The sequence below is a fragment of the Saccopteryx leptura genome, chromosome 3, assembly GCF_036850995.1.
Source record: "Saccopteryx leptura isolate mSacLep1 chromosome 3, mSacLep1_pri_phased_curated, whole genome shotgun sequence".
NCBI classification, from domain to species: Eukaryota; Metazoa; Chordata; class Mammalia; order Chiroptera; family Emballonuridae; genus Saccopteryx; species Saccopteryx leptura.
In genome coordinates this window covers 147,757,091-147,777,430 of record NC_089505.1, presented here as the reverse complement: position 1 = coordinate 147,777,430, position 20,340 = coordinate 147,757,091, and the positions used below count along the sequence as shown (strand labels likewise).

Genomic DNA, 20,340 nt, shown 5'->3' with positions numbered 1-20,340 from the left:
ATTTAAGAATCTTGTGATGAGAAGATTAATCTGCATAACCTTGGTAAGTCCAACATACTCAGAAGGAACCTTATAAGGGAAGGCAGGAAGGTCACAATTAGGGAGCTGTAACTATAGAAGGACAGGTTGGACTGATGCTCTTTGAAGATGGACAAAGTGACCATTAGGCAAAGACTGCAGTTGACCTTGAGCTGCTAGAAAAGGCAAGGAAATGCATCCCTTAGAGCCTTTCAAAGGAACATTGCTTTGCTGACACCTGGAATTTAGCACATGAAATCAATTTTAGACTTCTGACCTCCAGAACTGCAAGGTAATAAATGTGTGTTGTTTTAAGCCATTAAATATTACATCAGCAGTTGAAAATTAATACATATTTTAAAGCAAGTAAGCACTTTGGGAGTGAGAGAGCTCAAGGTAGCATTAATCCCATCCAGAATATGCTTATCTTTTTTTTTCTGTGAAGTTATTTGGAAGCAACCCTGTTCAAGAACACTTAGGCACTTAGAGCTGAATGAATGATTGAGATCCATTTATTTTGCTAGCTTTGGCCACCAGACTGGCTTGGAAGCTGCCTCAACCATGATGGCCGAGAAGACTATGGAGGGGCCAAGATGCTGGTATTTTTTTGCAATGTTAATTGCAGATTTTTTTGTTTCTTGGCAAGATCAGTGTAGTGCAGATGGTCTGACCACACAGAAGTTGTTCTCTTTGTTCCACAACATCTAATTCATATTGCTGAGGACAGCTTGCCCTTAGGGTTTGCAGCAATTAAAATCACCACTTTCTCATTTGAATACACTCTTCTGTCTGGATTGCAACAACAACTGCTTTCCAACTCTTGACGGGACAGCAATGCATATAAGAGGCGTGTGTGTGTTATATGGATTGCAGGTATATTTAAAAATGCCAACTAAAAATTTTCATATTGTACATCCTAGCTAATTAATATTCTCCTATCTCTTTCCAGTGTCCTACGAAAATGTTTTCTCATGACTAATCATGCATTCCTGCATTTAGTAGGCATATTGAATTTGTTTCTACCACCTTTCCACTGGCAGTCTCAAACTGTTTTAAAATGCCTGTTGGCATACACATGATTGTTCACCAACCATTGGGAGAGACCTAATTGTGGTTTTGCAGTTCATTGTACTGCTCATTAAGCTGATGCCATCTCTCCTCACAACGCTGACAATCAGAACCAGGAGAGTGCCCAAGTTCCTGTAAATTCACCCAGACTGCAAGTCCAGACAGGCTTAATTATAAGTCAATGTCAACTTTCAGATTGAGAAGCAAAAATTGAAATAACACAGAACTAATGGTGAAACTAAATTTGAAATTCATTCATAGGTAGTCACAGAATCTCACTGCCTATTAGATCTTTGGTTCATTGAATTTAGTTGTCGTATGTCACATATAGTTATTCTATAAAAAATGAAATTACTAATTTATAGAGTGGGTTATTTCATTAAAAAAACAATACAATAACATAGAACAGTCCCATCCTTGTATTTATCTAATGAATCATAAACAGTTGAATGTGGAACTCTTGTTTTGGATTGTAGGATGACTATTTGATTTGCCATGATATTATGTGTACAGTGGGATTGAGTATTGTATGTACTTCATTCTTTTCTTTCTTCTGCTTCTCAATGCTTGTTAAGGATTTAAAAAAGTAAATATCTTAGCCATAATTTATTTTGTGGAGGTTCAGAGATGGGGCAGGTGGTAGACTTTGTTAGTCTTTTTTATTTTGTTCTGAAGAATCTGAAAATTGGCAATGAGAAATGACTGATGCTTATTTAGTCAATCAGACTAAGAAATCCAGGAAAGAACATAGGAACAGGTGAGATATCTAGGAAATTAAAGGAGGGAGAGCAGAAAGAAGATGCCAATCCAAGGCTAGCTGTGAGTGAACAGCAAGATAGATGACCATGATGAGAAAGCTAAAATATTTTGCACCACCTCCCTGTATGTTTATGATAGGCTAAAGGAAAGTAAATATTATCACTCTGAATGCTCTGCACTTGAAAAGTATCTGTTAAGCAAGAGTGAGGATCACAAACATAATATTGCAGAACCCTTTTTAAATTAAGTACTTACCTCTATCAAATTAACATAAACCTAGAAGTTCAAATAAACAAAATATTTTCCTTAAAAATTAAAAAAGCTTTACTGAATGATCTACACGAATTAAGCTTTGCTCTAGTGCAGGGGTCAGGAACCTATGGCTCGTGAGCCAGATGTGGCTCTTTTGATGGCTGCATCTGGCTTGCAGACAAATCTTTAATAAAAAAAAATAATGTTAAAATATTAAACATTCTCATGTATTACAATCCATTCATTTCCTACCGCTCATGTTCATGGCTGCATATGGCTGGAGCCAATCACAGCTGCCCTCCGGGACAACACCAAATTTTTATTAGATAGTGCATAACGTACATGGGTCGTTGTATGGCTCTCACGGAACTACATTTTAAAATATGTGGCGTTCATGGCTCTCTCAGCCAAACAGGTTCCTGACCCCTGCTCTAGTGCTTTGTGGTCCCAATAAACTTGGTAAATGACTTTCCATCCCATTCATTTGAATTCTTATAGCAAAGACTTCTGTGTGGCTCCAAATACAGATTCACAAGAAAAGAAAAATAAATAAAAGGATGGACAAAAGTAGGTTTATAGCTGTGAATACATTAAACACAGTTTATTCTTGTATTATTATTTATTAATTAGGGTGTTATTTTCTGTACAAAGAACTGTAAATCAATTTTTCCCACTGATGTATAGCTATTTTCAAGAGGATCAGAGGAGAGGTATACTATAATTAGCGGAAGAACGTTTTCTAGGTCTGCTCTTACCATTCCCACCATCCTATTCTGGTATACCTTTCTACAGAAGTAAATGATATTTCCATTTCACCTCTCTTGAGAACTCTGCATCTGAAACATTAAGCCCTTATAAACAACTGGATGATCTTTTGTTATAGGTTTAATTCTTTGTCCTCACATTCTCCCTGAAAAACAAGATACATGATGACAAAACAATAAAATTTTAAAGGACTCTATAACTTCTAATATTTGATATCCAGCAGCTATTTTTAAAGTAAACAGCTGTAGAAAAAGTATTTCAAGAAAATGTGCTTACTAATCTAATTAATTTAATAAAATTAATTAACTTATTAAATATCTGTTATATAATAAGCTTTTTTCTAGATTATTTATACTATTTTATTTAACCCTCAAAACAGCTACTTGCATTAGGTGGTCATGCTCTTTAGAAATGTGTTCACTTTATGTTTAACATAAAAGTAATTCACAATCATTGTAAAATTTTTAAAAAATACAGGAGTGTAATAAAGAATAAAAAATAATCTATATTGCTTAATTTTATGTGTGCATATGGATATTCTAACACATATAAAAGTAGAAATAAAATATAAGTGAAATAAATATAACCCATAAACATAATATGAAGCACTTAACAAAATATAGCCAAATGTTACTATATACATGAAGATAGCAAACTGTTGTAATAGTATCACATTTTCTTCTGGAGTTTTCTAATGATTATGAAAACTGGACCTAAATTGAAATGTTTTTCCAGTCAGTCACACCCTTTCTCTTCCATTCCTTTCTTAATATATTTATTTTTACAAACAGGATGATGCAAAGCTGGGCAGAATACAGTTTGCCCAAATTTGTACTGGTTGTTTTCTAAGAATAGGGTTTCATTTGCATGGTTTCTTATTTTCAAGAGATCTGATCATTGATTTACTTACTTCCATATAGTTTGTTTATTCTGTTTCCAATTTTTTCTTATTGAAAATAGTACTGCAATATATCTACTTTGCATATATCTTTGTCTGCATATCAGATTTTGTCTTGGGACAGATTTCTGGAAAAGGAAAACACTGGCTGGGTACCTCAGTTAGTTGGTGCGTTGTAGGGACATGCCATGTATGCAAGTTTGATCTCAGGTCAGGGCACATATAAGAATCAACCAATGACAGCATGAATAAGTGGAACATCAAATCGATGTTCTCTCTCTTTCTCTCTCTCTCTCAAAAAAAAAAAAGACATAAAAAATTTTTAAAAATATGTTTTCATTATTCTATGGCTTTTTATATGGATTGGATATTTGTTTTTTAGAATTGTATCAATATATAAATCCTCTAGCAATTAATGATTGTGTTTATTTTATTGCACTAGCTAACACATATCTTAAAAAGGTATTCATCTTCTTATTAGATAATTTAAAATTAGTAACTGCTTATAAAATGTTTAGTATAGTGGTTATTGCTGTCATGTAAAATTAACTAGATTTGGAGATGGGAAGACAGAAAATTTTTACATAGCTTTATCTTCTATTTTTTTTCCCAGCTATCCTATATCTGACTTTTTGTTTTTTTATATTTTTTTCCTTTATATTAAGTTTATTGAAGTAACACTGGTTAACAAAATTAACATGTTTCAAGAATTGTGCACAATTCCACATTATTTGAACAGTGTATTGTGTTTATCACCCCAATCAAGTCTCTATCCATTAACATTTATTTCCTATACCCTCCTCCACCTGTTACCGTGGCAATCACCATACTGTTTTCTGTGTCCATAAATGTTCTTCTTTTTTTCTGTGGGGACTCAATCCCTCCACCCCCATCACACCCAATTTCCCAATCCCCACCACCAACAGCTGTCACCTTCTCTCTTATATGATTCTAACCCTATTTTGGTTTTTAGTTCTTTAGATTCAACACATGAGTGAAATCATATGATATTTATCTTTCTTTCTCTGACTAGCATTTTTCACTTAGCATAATGCACTCTAGGTCCATCCATGCTGTCACAAAGGGTAAGGTTTCCTTTTTAAAAATTTTTATTAATGAATGAGTAATATTGCATTGTGTAAATATACTACACTTCCATATCCACTCATGTACTGTAGGATACTTGGTTTGCTTCCAAATGTTGGCTACCGTATAACGCTACAATGAACATATGAGGGTATATTCTTTCAAATTAGTGGTTCAGTTTTCTTCAGATAAATTTTCAGATGTGAAATCTCTGGGACATAAGGCAGTTCTATTTTTAATATTTTTGAGGTAACTCCATACTGCTTTTCACAATGGCTTCACCAATCTGCATTTCAGCCAAGTGTGCACAAGGGGTCCCTTTTCTCCACACCCTCACCAGTACTTATTGTTTGTTGATTTATTAATGATAGCCATTCTGACAGGTGTGAGATGATATCTTATTGTGCTTCAAATTTGCATTTCTATGATGATTAGTGATGTTGAACATCTTTTCATATGTCTATTAGCTAGTGTACGTCCTTTTTGAAGAAGAGTCTATACAGGTCCTTTGCTTATTTCTTAAATTGGAATTTTTTTGTGCTGAGTTTATAAATTCTTTATAAATTTTGAATATTAGTCCCTTATCAAATGTATCAACAAATATGTTTTTCCATTTAGTGGGTTGTCTTAATTTTGTTGATAGTTTTCTTTGCTGTAAAAATGCTTTTTAGTTTAAGGTAGTTCCACTTTATTTTTATTTATTTTCTTTGTCTAAAGTGATATATTAGAAAAGATATTGAGACAGGAAATGTTCAAAATTTAATTGTCTGTGTTTTCTTCTAGGGTTTTCTTTATACAGTATCATATTATCTGTAAATATAAGTTTTACTTCTTTCTTTATAAATTGGATGTCTTTTATTTCTTTTTTTTGTCTGATTGCTGTGGCTACATCTTCTGTACTATGTTGAATAAGAGTGGTAAAATTATTGTAGTTTCTTCCCAGTGAGTATGTTGTTGGCTTTTGTTTTGTCATACATAAACCTTATTACTGTAAGGTATGTTCCCTCTTTATCCATTTTGCTGATAGTTTTTATCATAAATGGGTGCTGTATTTTCTCAAATGTCTTTTTTACATCTGTTGGTATGATTATATGATTTTTATTCTTCATTTTGTTTATGTGGTTTATCACATTTATTGATTTGCAGATTTGTACCAACTTTGTATCTTCAGATTAAATCCCACTTGATCATAGTGTATAATCTTTATAATGTATTGTTAGATGTGGTTTGCTAATTTTTTGTTGAGGATTTTAACACCTATGTTCTTTAAGAGTATTGTTTTATAATTTTCTTTCTTTATGGCATCTTTATTTGAATAAAGTAAAATCTTTATTTGGAATTAGGAAGATTCTAACTTTGTAAAATGAGTTTGGGAGTTTTTCTACCTCTTGAATTTTTTGAAATAGTATAACAAAAATAGGTGTTAGCTCTTCTTTGAATATTTGGTAAAATTTACTTGAGAAGCCATTTGGTCCAGGACACTTGTTTTTTGGTGGGTTTTTTTTTCATTACTGCTTCAGTTTTATTACTTAAATGTTGTCCATTCACATTTTCTGATTCTTCCTGATTCAGTTTTAGAAGATTGTATATTTCAAGAAATTTATCATTTTGTCCTGATTGTCCAATTTGTTGACATGTAGTTGTTACTATTTTCTCACAATCCTTTGTATTTCTTTGGTGCCATTTGTTACCCCTCTTTATTTCTGATACTACTTATTTGTGTTCTCTCTTTCTCTCTCTCTCTTTTGATGATTCTGGTTAAGGTTTGTCGATATTGTTTATCTTATCAAAGAACCAGCTATTGGTTTCACTGATTCTATTTTATTTTTTTATTTTGGACTCCATTTTTATTTTTTCTGCTCTGATATTTATTATTTCCTTCCTTTATTCACTTTGGGCTTTTTTGTTATTGTTGTTCTTTTTCAGGTTCTCTTAAGTATATTGTTAGATTGTTTTTTCTTGAGATTTTCTTGTTTCTTGAGATAGGCTTGTAATGCTATAGATTTCCTCCTCAGCACTGCTTTACCTATGTCTCATAGATTTTGAGTTGTTGTGTTCCTGTTTTTATTTTTTCAAGGTATTTTAAAATTTGTTCCTTGATCTCATTGTTCACCCATTCAGTGTTTAGTAGCATCATGTCCTTCTGTGTTTTTCAACTTTTTTCTTGTGATTGATTTCTACTTTCATACTGTTATTTTCAGAGAAAATGCTTGATAAGATTTTAATCTTTTAAATTTATTGAGATTGTTTTACATCCTAAGATGTGATCTATTCTAGAATATGCTCCACGTGTACTTGAAAAGAATGTATATTCTGCTGCCTTGGAATAAAATGCTCTGAAGATATCAATTAAATCCAGCTGATGGTAGTATGTCATTTAAAACCATCATTTCCTTGTTGATTTTCTGTCTGAAAGATCTATTAATTGATGTCCATGGGGTGTTAAATTTCCTATGACTATATTACTATGGATCTCTATCTAGATTTATTTTAAATGTTTAAGTATTCCTATGGTGGGTACCTATTTGAAGCCATCTCCATGTGGCTTCTTCTGTAAATTCTCGGTTATAAAACTTCTCTTCAGCTTATCTTCAGTTGGTTTTTCAGGATGATTGTTTTATAATTTTGTTGTAATTCCTGTTTGCTCCTGGGAGGATATAACTGTATCTTCTAACTACTACTCTACTGTCCTCTTGGATGTCTCCATAGATTCTTCCTTAAAATAAGAAATAACATGTATATCATAAGTTTGATGCATAAAAATATTTGATTTTTTAAAAATATAAAACATCTCATTTAATACAGAAGGTTGCAAGAGCTCCATAAATAATTGTTTTAATAAACATTATTTTATTAAGTTATACATATAAAATTTTGCATTGCATGAATTAGCAATAAATTTTAAGTATATTTATTAGTAATGTTGAACATTTTTATAAATGCTTTTCAAAAATGATATGTCTGTTTCTCTTCTTTTTTACTGATTTTTAAATACCAATTTTAATGAACACTTTACATATTAAGATTGTAAACACATTATTAATATTAAAATAACTTACATTTTTTATTTGCCTTTTAGTATTACTGGTAGACAGAGTTATAAAGTTTATGTAATCAGTGTTTTAATTATTTCTTCGGTTTCTTCTATTTCTCTACACTGAAAATCCTCTTTTTCAACTTTAACTTTTTTTGGCTGAAAGTATAACATGAAGAACAGCTAAGTGCTTTCTTGGTACCCATGTCCTATCCATAACATATAGGAAGAGATTTGTTTGTGGGTGCATTTTATACATATTTGGTATAAAATGTGATGTAGTTGAGCATTTATTGAAAAGCAACAAAAAATTTAGTGTTCTCTCTCTTCTTTGAAAAATTGTTTACAATTTTTATTGTTATTATAACATTTTGTTTTCTTGAGTTTAGTTTACATTCCTGAATGTATTATGTATAATTCCTGGTACGGCAATGAAGGTCCAGTGAGGTAGCACATGATATTAATTACTTACCTTCTTCCAAACTTTCATTTGGAGATTAGCTACCACTGAACATTTCATAATTTTGAATACATGAATACATTTCTCTTTCTAGAGATGGAGACAACAAATTATTTTGGAACATGTTTTTATTTTTGGAAAAAATCACTTGATGGCTTTTCTTAGTGTTATAAATGAAAAGCAGATGAACACCAACTACCCTTAGAGAAGACAACAACAAGATTTTTTAATGAAGTATATAAATAAATTGACAGAATTTCTGAGGTTCAATATTTTTAGAGCTTCTGAAAGGAATAAAATTGTAGTGTTGAGATAGTGAAACAGAAAGAACACCAAGTTTTCCCATGTGGAAACTTTTAATTGAGGAATACAGGTCTCTAAAGTTGATCTGGCCTCAGTGTCAGATTTAGTATCCATAAGGGAGAGGCTGGCCATTTCAGGTTCAGATGTGCTTCAGTCAGCACCCGAGCAAGCCACCTTAGTATTATGAGTACTTGCTAGGAATAATAACTGTGCATATGAATATAAAAAGAAAAAATATTAAAACAGAATAAACAGGATTGTCAATAAAGAAGAGCTATAGATTGTGTAAAACCAAGCACACACAAAGTTTCAGATAATGGAATAACCATACTCACATAACACAACTATATGTTTCATGTGTTTAAAGAAATAGAGTCTAGCCTGACCAGGTGGTGGCGCAGTGGATAAAGCGTCGGACTGGGATGCGGAAGGACCCAGGTTCGAGACCCCTAGGTCGCCAGCTTGAGCATGGGCTCATCTGGCTTGAGCAAAGAGCTCACCAGCTTAGACCCAAGGTCGCTGGCTCCAGCAGGGGGTTACTCGGTCTGCTGAAGGCCCGCGGTCAAGGCACATGTGAGAAAGCAATCAATGAACAACTAAGAAGTCGCAACGCGCAATGGGAAACTGATGATTGATGCTTCTCATCTCTCTCCGTTCCTGTCTGTCTGTCCCTGTCTATCTCTGCCTCTGTAAAAAAAAAAAAAAAAAAAAAAAAATTTATTAAAGAAATAGAGTCTAAAATTATGAGTAGTTACCTGTATGCATATGTAAAACATAACTTACAAAACAAGAAATAAGTGTAAAAGTTAATAAGTGGATATAATGAAATAATACTAAAGGTAAAACACTTCATAGCAAAACATTTGGAGACTATCTATGCAGTACTTATACCAATTTGACAATTTAATTATTATTGTTTTTATAACATTTTTATTATCTTTTGAGTTAAATTTTATTTACAAATTCTATTTTTAGGATAGCCATGCTTACATGTTTTATTTTTCTTAAAAAAAAGTATTTTTTTTATAAAAAAAGAAATTAAACACAAAACAATCACATGTAAAAATATGAGCAGGAAAATAAAAACCAAGCAGAATAATAAAAAATAAAAATATTTATGCACTGCAGATGAGTATACAGATTAAAATTTCATAGCACATATAGAAAGTTACCTTGGTGAATTTTAGCTATCATATGTGTGTGCATAAAAACTGACATTATTCAAAGAATGCAATTAAAGAAAATAGAAATAATAGATATCTTCAAAAAATAAATTATAGGGTCTTCATCTTTTTTGTTTTATATCAAAGAAATTTTGTTTGGCGTCAACAAGATATTAATTAGTTTAGAAAGAGTTCAGTTATATTGAAGAAAAAGTCTATAAGACAAAAATAAAATTCTGTATAGGAGGATTAAGCAAATAAGTAAATATATTGAAGATGGAAGGGCCAATTTCTTATGAGTAAGAAATAAAGGAAGGCTAAATTAAAAGTTGTGTGGCATTAGGATTGAAAATATAAGTGTGAATGCAAGGTTTTAAACATACCCATGCTATGTTTAATTTTATATTGTTACTAATTAATGAAAAGGAAATATATATTGTGATATGTACAAAAATAAATGAATCTCAAAAGCATTATTTTAAGTGAAAAGTATTCAAAATAAATGGCTCCATTTATATAAAAATCTAGAACAGGCAAAATTTGGTGACAAAAATCAGAACATTGATAAACTCTGTGAAATCAGACATGAGAGAACACTATTAGATGATGGAAACATTTCATTTCATGATAAGGGTGTGTATAAATTTTAATCTATGCATTTTTAAAAACACTTCAAATGATACTTCTTTAAATCTTTATATTTTACACTATACAAATTTTGTCAATGAGTATAAAGATGTTTTACTTAATTGATTAAAGCATTTATATAAAATAGGTATCTATGAAACAAAATAGCAATTATAAATATAAAGCAAATCATAGTTTCAAATTAATAAATTCAAAAGCTGGAATAAATGTTAGCGTGAGTATAGTAGTCAAGAGAGTTATTGAATTAGAGGATGGTGCTAAAGATACCTCATTGACATAGACACAGATGAGAGTTCAGTGATTGCGGAGGAAACGGCAAGGTGGAGGAAAGTGTGGAAAGGTAAATGGTTATGGACACAGACTTGATTGGGGGATGCTGAACACACAATATGGTGTACAGAGTTGTATCATTGAATTGGGTATCTGAAACTGTATAATTATGTTAACTAGTGTCACACCAATAAAATTAAATTGTTTTTATTTAGAAATTAAGTTGAACAGAGTGACATTGATCAAGAAGAGTACATAGGTTTGCCTGACCAGATGGTGGTGCAGTGGATAGAGCATCGGACTGGGATGTGGAAGACCCAGGTTCGAGACCCCGACGTTGCCAGCTTGAATGTGGGCTCATCTGGTTTGAGCAAAAAATTCACCAGTTTGGACCCAAGGTCGCTGGCTCAAGCAAGGGGTTACTCGGTCTGCTGAAAGCCCGCAGTCAAGGCACATATGAGAAAGCAATCAATGAACAACTAAGGTGTTGCAATGCACAACGAAAATCTAATGATTGATGCTTCTCATCTCTCCATTCCTGTCTGTCTGTCCCTGTCTATCCCTCACTCTGACTCTCTCTCTGTCTCTGTAAAAAAAAAAAAAGAGTACATAGGTTTCAGGCAAACATTTCTATAGCATTTTAACATAGATTATGTTTTGTACCCATAACCCAAACTCAAATCATTTTCCATCACCTTATATTTGCCCTTTTTTATACCCTTTCCCCCACTGCTCCCTACATCCTCCTCCACCTGTTAACTACTGTACATGTACCTGTCCATGAGTCTTAGCTTTATATTCCACTTATGTGTGAAATCATACAGTTCTTAGATTTTTCTGATTTACTTATTCCACTCAGTATAATGTTTTCAAGGTCAATCCATATTGTTGTGAATGACACTATGTCATCATTTACAAAGGCAAAGGAAGTAACGGAAAAAATAAATGAATGGTACTATATCAAAATAAAAAGCTTTGACACAGCAAAAAAAAAAAAAAAAGAAAGAAAAGAAAGAAACTGACATTAAAAAATAGGCAGCCAACTAAACGGGAGAAGATATTTGCAAACAACAACTCTGATAAGGGGTTAATATACAAAATATATAAAGAACTTACAAAACTCAGTGACAAACAAGCAAACAATCCAATTAAAAAATGGGGGGAGGACATACAAATGGCCAACAGATATATGAAAAGATGATCATCTTCACTAGCTATTTGAGAAACGCAAATTAAAACTACAATGAGATACCACCTCACACTTGTTAAACTGGCTATTATCAACAAGATAGGTAATAACAAGTGTTGGAGAGGCTGTGGAGAAAAAGTAACCCTCATTCACTGCTGGTGGGAATGTAAAGTGGTACAACCATTATGGAAGAAAGTATGGTGTGTCCTCAAAAAATTAAGAATAGAACTACCATATGTCTCTGTGATCTCTTTACTAGGTATCTACCCTCAAAACTCGAAAACATTGGTACCTAAAGACGCATCACCCCCTGTGTTCATCACAGCATTATTCACAGCGGCCAAGACATTGAACATCCAAACTGCCCCTCGATAAAGGATTGGATAAAGATGTGGTACATATATACATTAAAATACTACTCAGCCTTAAATTACTTTTAAAAAAGAAGTCTCATTGAAGGGAGCATAATGAGATAAAAAATATTTTAAAGATAAGTGATGAAACATAAATAATGGTTGAAAATTTCAATCTTAATCTCAGATGTTCCAAATGAGAAAATTTAGAGACACAAAATAAATAGTTAATGAAATAATGGCTAAGAATTTCTCATAATTGAATAAAGACCCAGTACTCACATTGAATGAAAATTACAAACAAAATATAGAATACATAGAAGGAGAAGAGAAAGGAAGTCAGGAAGGCAGGAAGGCAGGAAGGCATGAAAGGAGGAAGGGAGGAAAGGAGGGAGGGAGGGAGGGAGGGAGGGAGGGAGGGAGGGAGGAGGAAGGAAGGAAGGAAGGAAGGAAGGAAGGAAGGAAGGAAGGAAGGAAGGAAGGAAGGAAGGCAGGCATAAAAGGAGGAAGGGAGGAAGGGAGGGAAGGAGGGAGGGAGGGAAGGAGGGAGGGAGGGAGGAGAAAGGAAGAAAGGAAGGAAGGAAGGAAGAAAAGAAGGAAGGGAGGGAGGGGATAAGAAGGAAGAAAAAAAGAAAGAAAATTTATGCTTTTTTACATTAAAATAAAGCTCAAGAATAATGATATTTACCAATAGAATTCCTTAAATTTCACTTAAAAGTAATCAACTAAGCCTTTTAAGAGTTTTTATTTGAAAATAATAGATGACAAAAATATTAAAGTCATATCTTCAACATGACAGTATGTGGAAATAACTCAACAAAGAATTATCTGTATAAATCAATTACTGTGTAAAAGTGAAAATAAAATCAATATATTTTCAAGCACACAAAGACTAAGAAAATTACCATCCCCACACTCAAAATGAAATATCTAGAAAGCATGTACATTACTTGTAGGGAAAATAAACTCTCAAATAAGGAGAAAGAAACAAGAAATGATGAACAGACTGTATAGAAAATTATTCAAAAAGTTAGCTAATTAACTCTTGACAGCTAAACTAGTAAACACAATTGTGTATCTATGTAGGTTTTAAAAATTGGTATTGAAAGTGTAGATTGTATCATAGAAAATGGAGAGGAATTTTGAAAATGGTAATTTATTAGAAAGTTATAACTTTGCTTATAAAAAGTAAGAGATGGTAAATAAGTTTAGAGTGTGTAAGAAACATAAATTTAAGGTATAATAACTAAAAATAAAAATAGAATATAAAACTTCTTTTTTTTTTTTTTTTTTTCCTGAAGCTGGAAACGGGGAGGCAGTCAGACAGACTCCTGCATGCTGCCTACCGGGATCCACCCGACACGCCCACCAGGGGGCGATGCTCTGCCCCTCCCGGGCGTCGCTCTGTCGTGACCAGAGCCACTCTAGTGCCTGGGGCAGAGGCCAAGGAGCCATCCCCAGCGCCCAGGCCATCTTTTGCTCCAAAGGAGCCTTGGCTGCGGGAGGGGAAGAGAGAGACAGAGAGGAAGGAGAGTGGGAGGGGTGGAGAAGCAGATGGACGCCTCTCCTGTGTGCCCTGGCCGGGAATCAAACCCGGGACTTCCGCACGCCAGGTTGACGCTCTACCACTGAGCCAACCAGCCAGGGTCTAGAATATAAAACTTTTAAATCATCAGAAAACTTTTTCAATCAAACATAAAACAATATTTGAGGAAATGTACGAGTGTTACCTAGAACCTACCTGCACATATACATACATACAGTTTTATGCAATTTCTCTTGAATCTATGATTATGTAAAAAAGTTAACATAATTTGTGAGTAAACACATGCCTAATTTTCTTGTCAAATACAATGAAAAAGTTAAAAAATTAAAAATATATAAAAAGAAAAATATAAAATTGTTTTATTTACAGTATGAGAATTTTTGCTATGTCAACCAATAGAAAAACACTGAAACTACTATAGATCAGAAACAAAGAAAGGATATAAAAAACAACCATCAATGATAGATTACTTGTTTGGGGTAATAATTACACTGATTGCTTACATAGGTATAATATTTATACTGGAACAATTTCTTCAATGTTAGGAAAGAAAATATAATACCTATTAATGAAAAATTCTGTACTCAGTAAAATTATCAGTAAAGAGGAAAGGAAGAATAAGGAAAATTTTAGATAAACAAAACTGAAAGAGTTGATAAAAAACAGACTTTATTTTAAAAACCCAAAAAACTATATTTTAGAAAGAAAGAAAATAAGCCTAGAAAAGAGAACTGAAATTCTTAATAAAAAATAGCAAGTCCAAAGAAAGGCAAAAAATATTGGTAAAATGAAAGACACATTGTTGGCATATCACAATAATAATCTTAATAATGTTTTCCAATGGGAATTAAAAATGTGTAGAATTATACTGTAAATAGGATATAACTTGAGTGGATATCTATGAGGTAAATTATTATTTCATGTGAATAGATACCAGCACAAGAAAAAGTATTTCTAACATTTTCCTTCACAGGGATAACATTATTCCATCACTGCCTACAAAATATGAACGAATTCTTATTATGTTAAACCTGTTCATTCTGATCACCTTTGCCTATTTATTTATTGTAATGAATAAATATGTTCACACATATCAAATGCACACGTATCAAAAATAGAAGCAAGAACTGATAACCATTTAAAACTGCACACCAATCCCTTACCTGCTAAATGACACTCTTTTTAACTGCACTTCTTTCTTATTCATTTAAATTTAATATAGAGCCATGTATCATTTTTTAAACATTTTTTGCTTTTTTATTTATTCATTTTAGAGAGGAGAGAGAGAGAGAGAGAGAGAGAGAGAGAGAGAGAGAAGCAGGAACTCCCATATGTGCCTTGACCAGACAAGTGCAGTGTTTCAAACCAGCGACCTCAGCATTCCGGGTTGATGCTTTATCCACTGCGCCACCTCAAGTTAGGCCAAGGCACGTATCACTTTTAAAAACAATATTCAATGGCCTATGCACATTTTTAGAAACAGTATACTCAAGTCTGTTATAAAATACACTTTAAAAAATAAAGTATAATATAAATTGTTGTTAATGACTTTTTCTAACTTGCTTTCATTGTTAGTAAGAATAGTTCTGCTAATAGCTGCTTTGGTACCTCTCAATTGCTACACTTGGACTAGCATTTACAGTTCTTTAAATTTGTACACTTTTTAAAAGATTCAAACTGCATTTATTTTTACAATATTTAGGTCGAATAATAAGATATGTGATAACCAAAAGAAGTGTTGCTAGTCTCATTACTTTGCTGAGGATAGTGATTTAGGAAAAGCCTTAGAGGCTTGCCTAAAGTCACTGAACAAGAAGGTAGCCAATTTGTATGTAGAACACAGATTGCCTAAATCTTTATAAAAAATGAAATACACCTTTTTTCCTTGATACCGGTGCGCTTTCCATTACATATTGATACTTTGACAATATTGATTCAAGCCAGACCAGGTAGTGGAGCAGTGGATAGAGCGTCAGACTGGGGCACGGGGAACCCAGGTTAAAAAACCCGAGGTCACCAGCTTGAGCATGAGCTCATCTGGTTTGAGCAAAGCTCACCAGCTTGAGCCCAAGGGCGCTGGCTTGAGCAAGGGGTTACTTGGTCTGCTGTAGTCTCCCAGTCAAGGCACATATGAGAAAGCAATCAGTGAACAACTAAGGTGCCGCAACGAAGAATTGATGCTTCTGCTTCTCATCTCTCTCCCTTCCTGTCTATCTGTCCCTATCTGTCCCTTTCTCTGTCTATGTGACACACACATACACACACACACACAAAATATTGATTCAAGTAGTCTGTAAAATGGATATAGCAATATACTTCCCAAAGACAATGCAAAGAAACCACCTATTTCTAAAATTACATATATAATTTTTCAAACTTTTTACACAGGGAGCCAGTTCACTGTCCCTCAGACCATGGGAGGGCTGCCACATACAGTGCTCCTCTCATTGACCACCAATGAAAGAGGTGCCTCTTCCGAAGTGTGGCGGGGGCCGGATAAATGGCCTCAGGGGCCCACGTGCGGAACGCGGGGCCGTAGTTTGGGGATGCCTGGTTTACAGCATACTCATTAGAAGAAAGATACCCTAAAATTAAAATATTTATCTTCTCTAATTATTTGCTGTTAAATCTTGTTTAAGAGTCCTCAGGGAGGAAAAATAGTATTATCAAAGTCTTCAGAATCAATCATAAGGAAAGTTATTTACAAGCAGAGAAAATAAATGTGGAATATCTACTTTGAGATACTAAATGTTCTGTATAATAAAGCAATACATTTTGAGGCCTGTCATGACAATATCCTAAAAAATTTCCATACCTCACCACATGGTTTGAGCAATTACAATTAATTCACCATCTGATAACATTTATTGAGAACTGTCATGTTCCAATGCTATGTCAACTTTTTGAGTACAGAGAAACATATGGCAGAATCACTGTTTTCTAAGATTTTGCATATCAATGGGAAATAAAGAGACAGGGACAATCCAGACTGAATTTTTATTACTTGCCTTATTATATGACATGTTCTGTGATAAATTAGCACATCAAATTAATGACTTCATGATTCTCAATCTCACTGTTCAGATAAATAAATGGAGAAAAACCATATAATTTACCCCAAAATTCATACCTAGTACTTTGTGGAACCATTTTGTAACTAAGTCTATTTTTCTCCAAAATCTACCATAATGAATGCTTCTTCAGAGAAGCCTACCAACAATTAAGGTAAAATGTAATCATTTCAGGGGCTTAATTTTCCATGTGCTATAAGGATCACTAAGGTGAAGACCTGCTAAAGTGCTGGGTGAGGGTGAAAGTAGGGATACTAATCTAGGAACACATTGGAGATAGTCACATTTGTTACAAGAAAAAAAAAAATCTAGAATTTTCAGAAAATGAGAACATATATGAAAAGTCTCACAGGTATGAAAGCATGGTTTATTTCAAATAATGTAAGGGGTCTACCTAGCATGCCTAGAACATAAGATGCAAATTGGAAGGAGGGGTGGATAAAGTTGGAAAAGAAGAGAGCCAGAACAAGAATAGCCTTGGTGGAGAGGAGGTAAGCACAGTAAATGGATCCTGGTAGTCCAGTGAAGTGCTTTACCCGATGAAGGGTAGAAATTAACTTATTACTTTGATTCGATACATATTTTAGAGGAATAATTCTAGGTTTATGGAGTAAAAAGAAGAAGTGAATTGAGGCAACCATCTGAGAAGTTACTACAAATATCTAAGTATAAAATCAACTGTTTTTTGCTTTACCTTCTGAAAATCAGGGCTATTTTATATTCTATTTTGTTGCATCCATGTTTCTTATATAAAACTTAATCCGGGTAGATTCCTGCCGCAACCTTAGCTGCGCCTGCCGCCTCCTGCCACTTTCCGCCACTTCCCGACCGTGGATCCCCGCAAAGTGAGCGAACTTCGGGCGTTCGTGAAAATGTGTAAGCAGCATCCAAGCATTCTGCTCTCCAAGGAAATGTGCTTCCTGAGGCAGTGGGTGGAGAGCATGGGAGGTAATATACCACCTGCTACTCATAAAACTAAATCAGAAGATAATATCAAGGAGCAAAAAAAATAAATGGTAAGAAGGCGAAGAAAGATATAAAGACAGAAGGACCGTCAAGTGAGAAAAGTGATCTTGAAATTGACAATGAGGGTGTGGTAGAACCAGACACTGATGTCCCAAGAAATGGGAGATGAAAATGTAGAGATAACTGAGGAGATATGATGGACCAGGCAAATGATAAAAAAAGTGGCTGCTTTTGATGCCCTAAATCAGTGATCCCCAACCCCTGGGCCGCGGACCGGTACCGGTTCGTGGGCCATTTGGTACCTGTCCACAGAGAAAGAATAAATAACTTATGTTATTTCCGTTTTATTTATAGTTAAGTCTGAACAATGTTTTATTTTTTTTTAATGACCAGATTTCCTCTTGACATCCGTCTAAGACTCACTCTTGATGCTTGTCTCGGTCACATGATACATTTATCCGTCCCACCCTAAAGGCTGGTCCATGAAAATATTTTCTGACATTAAACTGGTCCATGGGTCAAAAAAGGTTGGGGACCACTGCCCTAAATGATGGTGAACTACAGAAAACCTTTGACTTTTCACTGATGCTATCAAGCTGAATCCTCGCTTGGCCATTCTGTGCCAAGAGGCCAGTGTCTTCATCAAATTAGAGAAGCCAAATGCTGCCATCCGAGACTGTGACAGAATTATTGAAATAAATCCTGACTCAGCACAGCCGCACAAGTGGCGAGGGAAGGCACAGAGGCTTCTGAGCCATTGGGAGGAAGCTGCCATGATATTGCCTTTGCGTGTAAATTGGATTATAATGATGATGCTGAAATATAGAAAAGAGAGGCTCTTAGCATAAATAATTTTTGGCAGAATTTACTTTGACTAAAACAAAGAAACTTTTAGCAGAATTTACTTTTTCTAAAAGATTCCCTCTTCTTGGCCTTGAGGCTAGTCTCCCAGGCTGTGGTCTTGAGCTAGCTTTGCAAAGTTGCAGATGTTCTCAGAAAGTTTCTCCCTGAATTAACCCTATAGATAAACATTGTAAAAAAGCTTGTTTCACTACTTAGTTTTACTGATATGCTTCCTCTCTTCCTCATTCCTCAGTCTATATGTAATTTTGTCTTTAAAAGCTAGCCCCAAACTGTGTTCGGTACTGCATTGATTTGAACTACTTAGGTCTCCATGCAGTCTCGCCCCGGCATTGAAGACTCCTTAATTTCTTAATTTGGCTTCTTGATTGTGTGTGTGGCAAGATGTCTGTTTCTCACTGTTCCGATACAACAATGCTAGTGCAATGCTGAAAGAAGTTCAACTGAGGGCCCAGAAAATTGCAGAACATCAAAGAAAGTATGAGCAGAAATGTGAAGAGCAAGAAACCAAAGACAGAATGGAAGAATATGAGAGAGCCTAGAGGGAAGAAGAGGCCAGATGACAATCAGGAGCTCAGTGTGGCTCCTTTCCAGGTGGCTTCCCGGGGGGGAATGCCTGGTAATTTTCCTGGAGGTATGCCAGAAATGGAAGGAATGCCTGGGCTCAATGAAATTCTTAGTCATCCAGAGGTTCCTGCAGCTACGCATGATCCAGAAGTTATGACGGCCTTCCACGATGTGGCTCAGAACCAGGCAAATATGTCGAAATATCAGAGCAACCCAAAGTTTATGAATCTCATGAGTGAACTGTCAGCCAAATTTGGAGGTCAAGCATAAACCCCTTCTGAAAGAGCCTTTGCTAAAGGAAAAGCAACTTGGATCACCTGATGGATGTTGCAATAACACACAGCAGTGTATCTCTGACCTTCTCATGAAGAGAGCTAGGCTGCTTTGAGGAGAATCCCTACTACGCTGCCCCAAGTGCAGCTGTAACATTCATTGTACAGTGATTTGCCATTAGGGTATTCATTCAGATAATGTTTTCCTATTAAGAATTATAAAGTTTAAACACTTTAAACCTTTAAATATTTAGAAAAAAATTAAAATGGTGTCTTAAACCTTATATTTTTCTTTACTAAAAAAACCCAACAAAAAATCTTAATCAGAGTATATGTGTTTTATATACATAAAACACACACACACACACACACACACACACACACACACACAAATACATATACACTTACAGTTTATGTTTTCAACTACCCTATCCAATGCTTAACACACTTAATGAAATAGAGTAAGGTCAATGAGTGTTTCTTGAAATCTTGGGGTCATTTGTTTCTTTAAAAATACCGTTTAAAAAAATACAGTTTAGCTACAGCATAGTCAAGAGGCTGTTGAAAGTGTTCTAATATGAGAGGTACAGAAAGTCAACAAAAGAAATAATATGCCTACATCTTTTAGCTTTTCTAAATTGGAGAAATGATTTTCTCTGAAGTTCCTGTGGCATTACCTTGGTCCCATTTGCTTCATGCTGAATAACGTGTATTAGTATGAGTGAAGGATTCTAAAATTGTCTTTCTTATTGACCTAATTTTCAAGTAGTGGTTTTTCTTGAGTTCTTTTC

At 34.2% G+C, this 20,340-nt stretch overlaps 1 pseudogene; it reads left to right on the top strand.

The window, feature by feature from the left end:
* The window catches only part of LOC136398336 (hsc70-interacting protein-like), an 83,427-nt pseudogene extending 63,875 nt beyond the window's left edge, over window positions 1–19,552 (top strand).
* The last annotated feature ends 788 nt before the right edge of the window (window positions 19,553–20,340 follow it).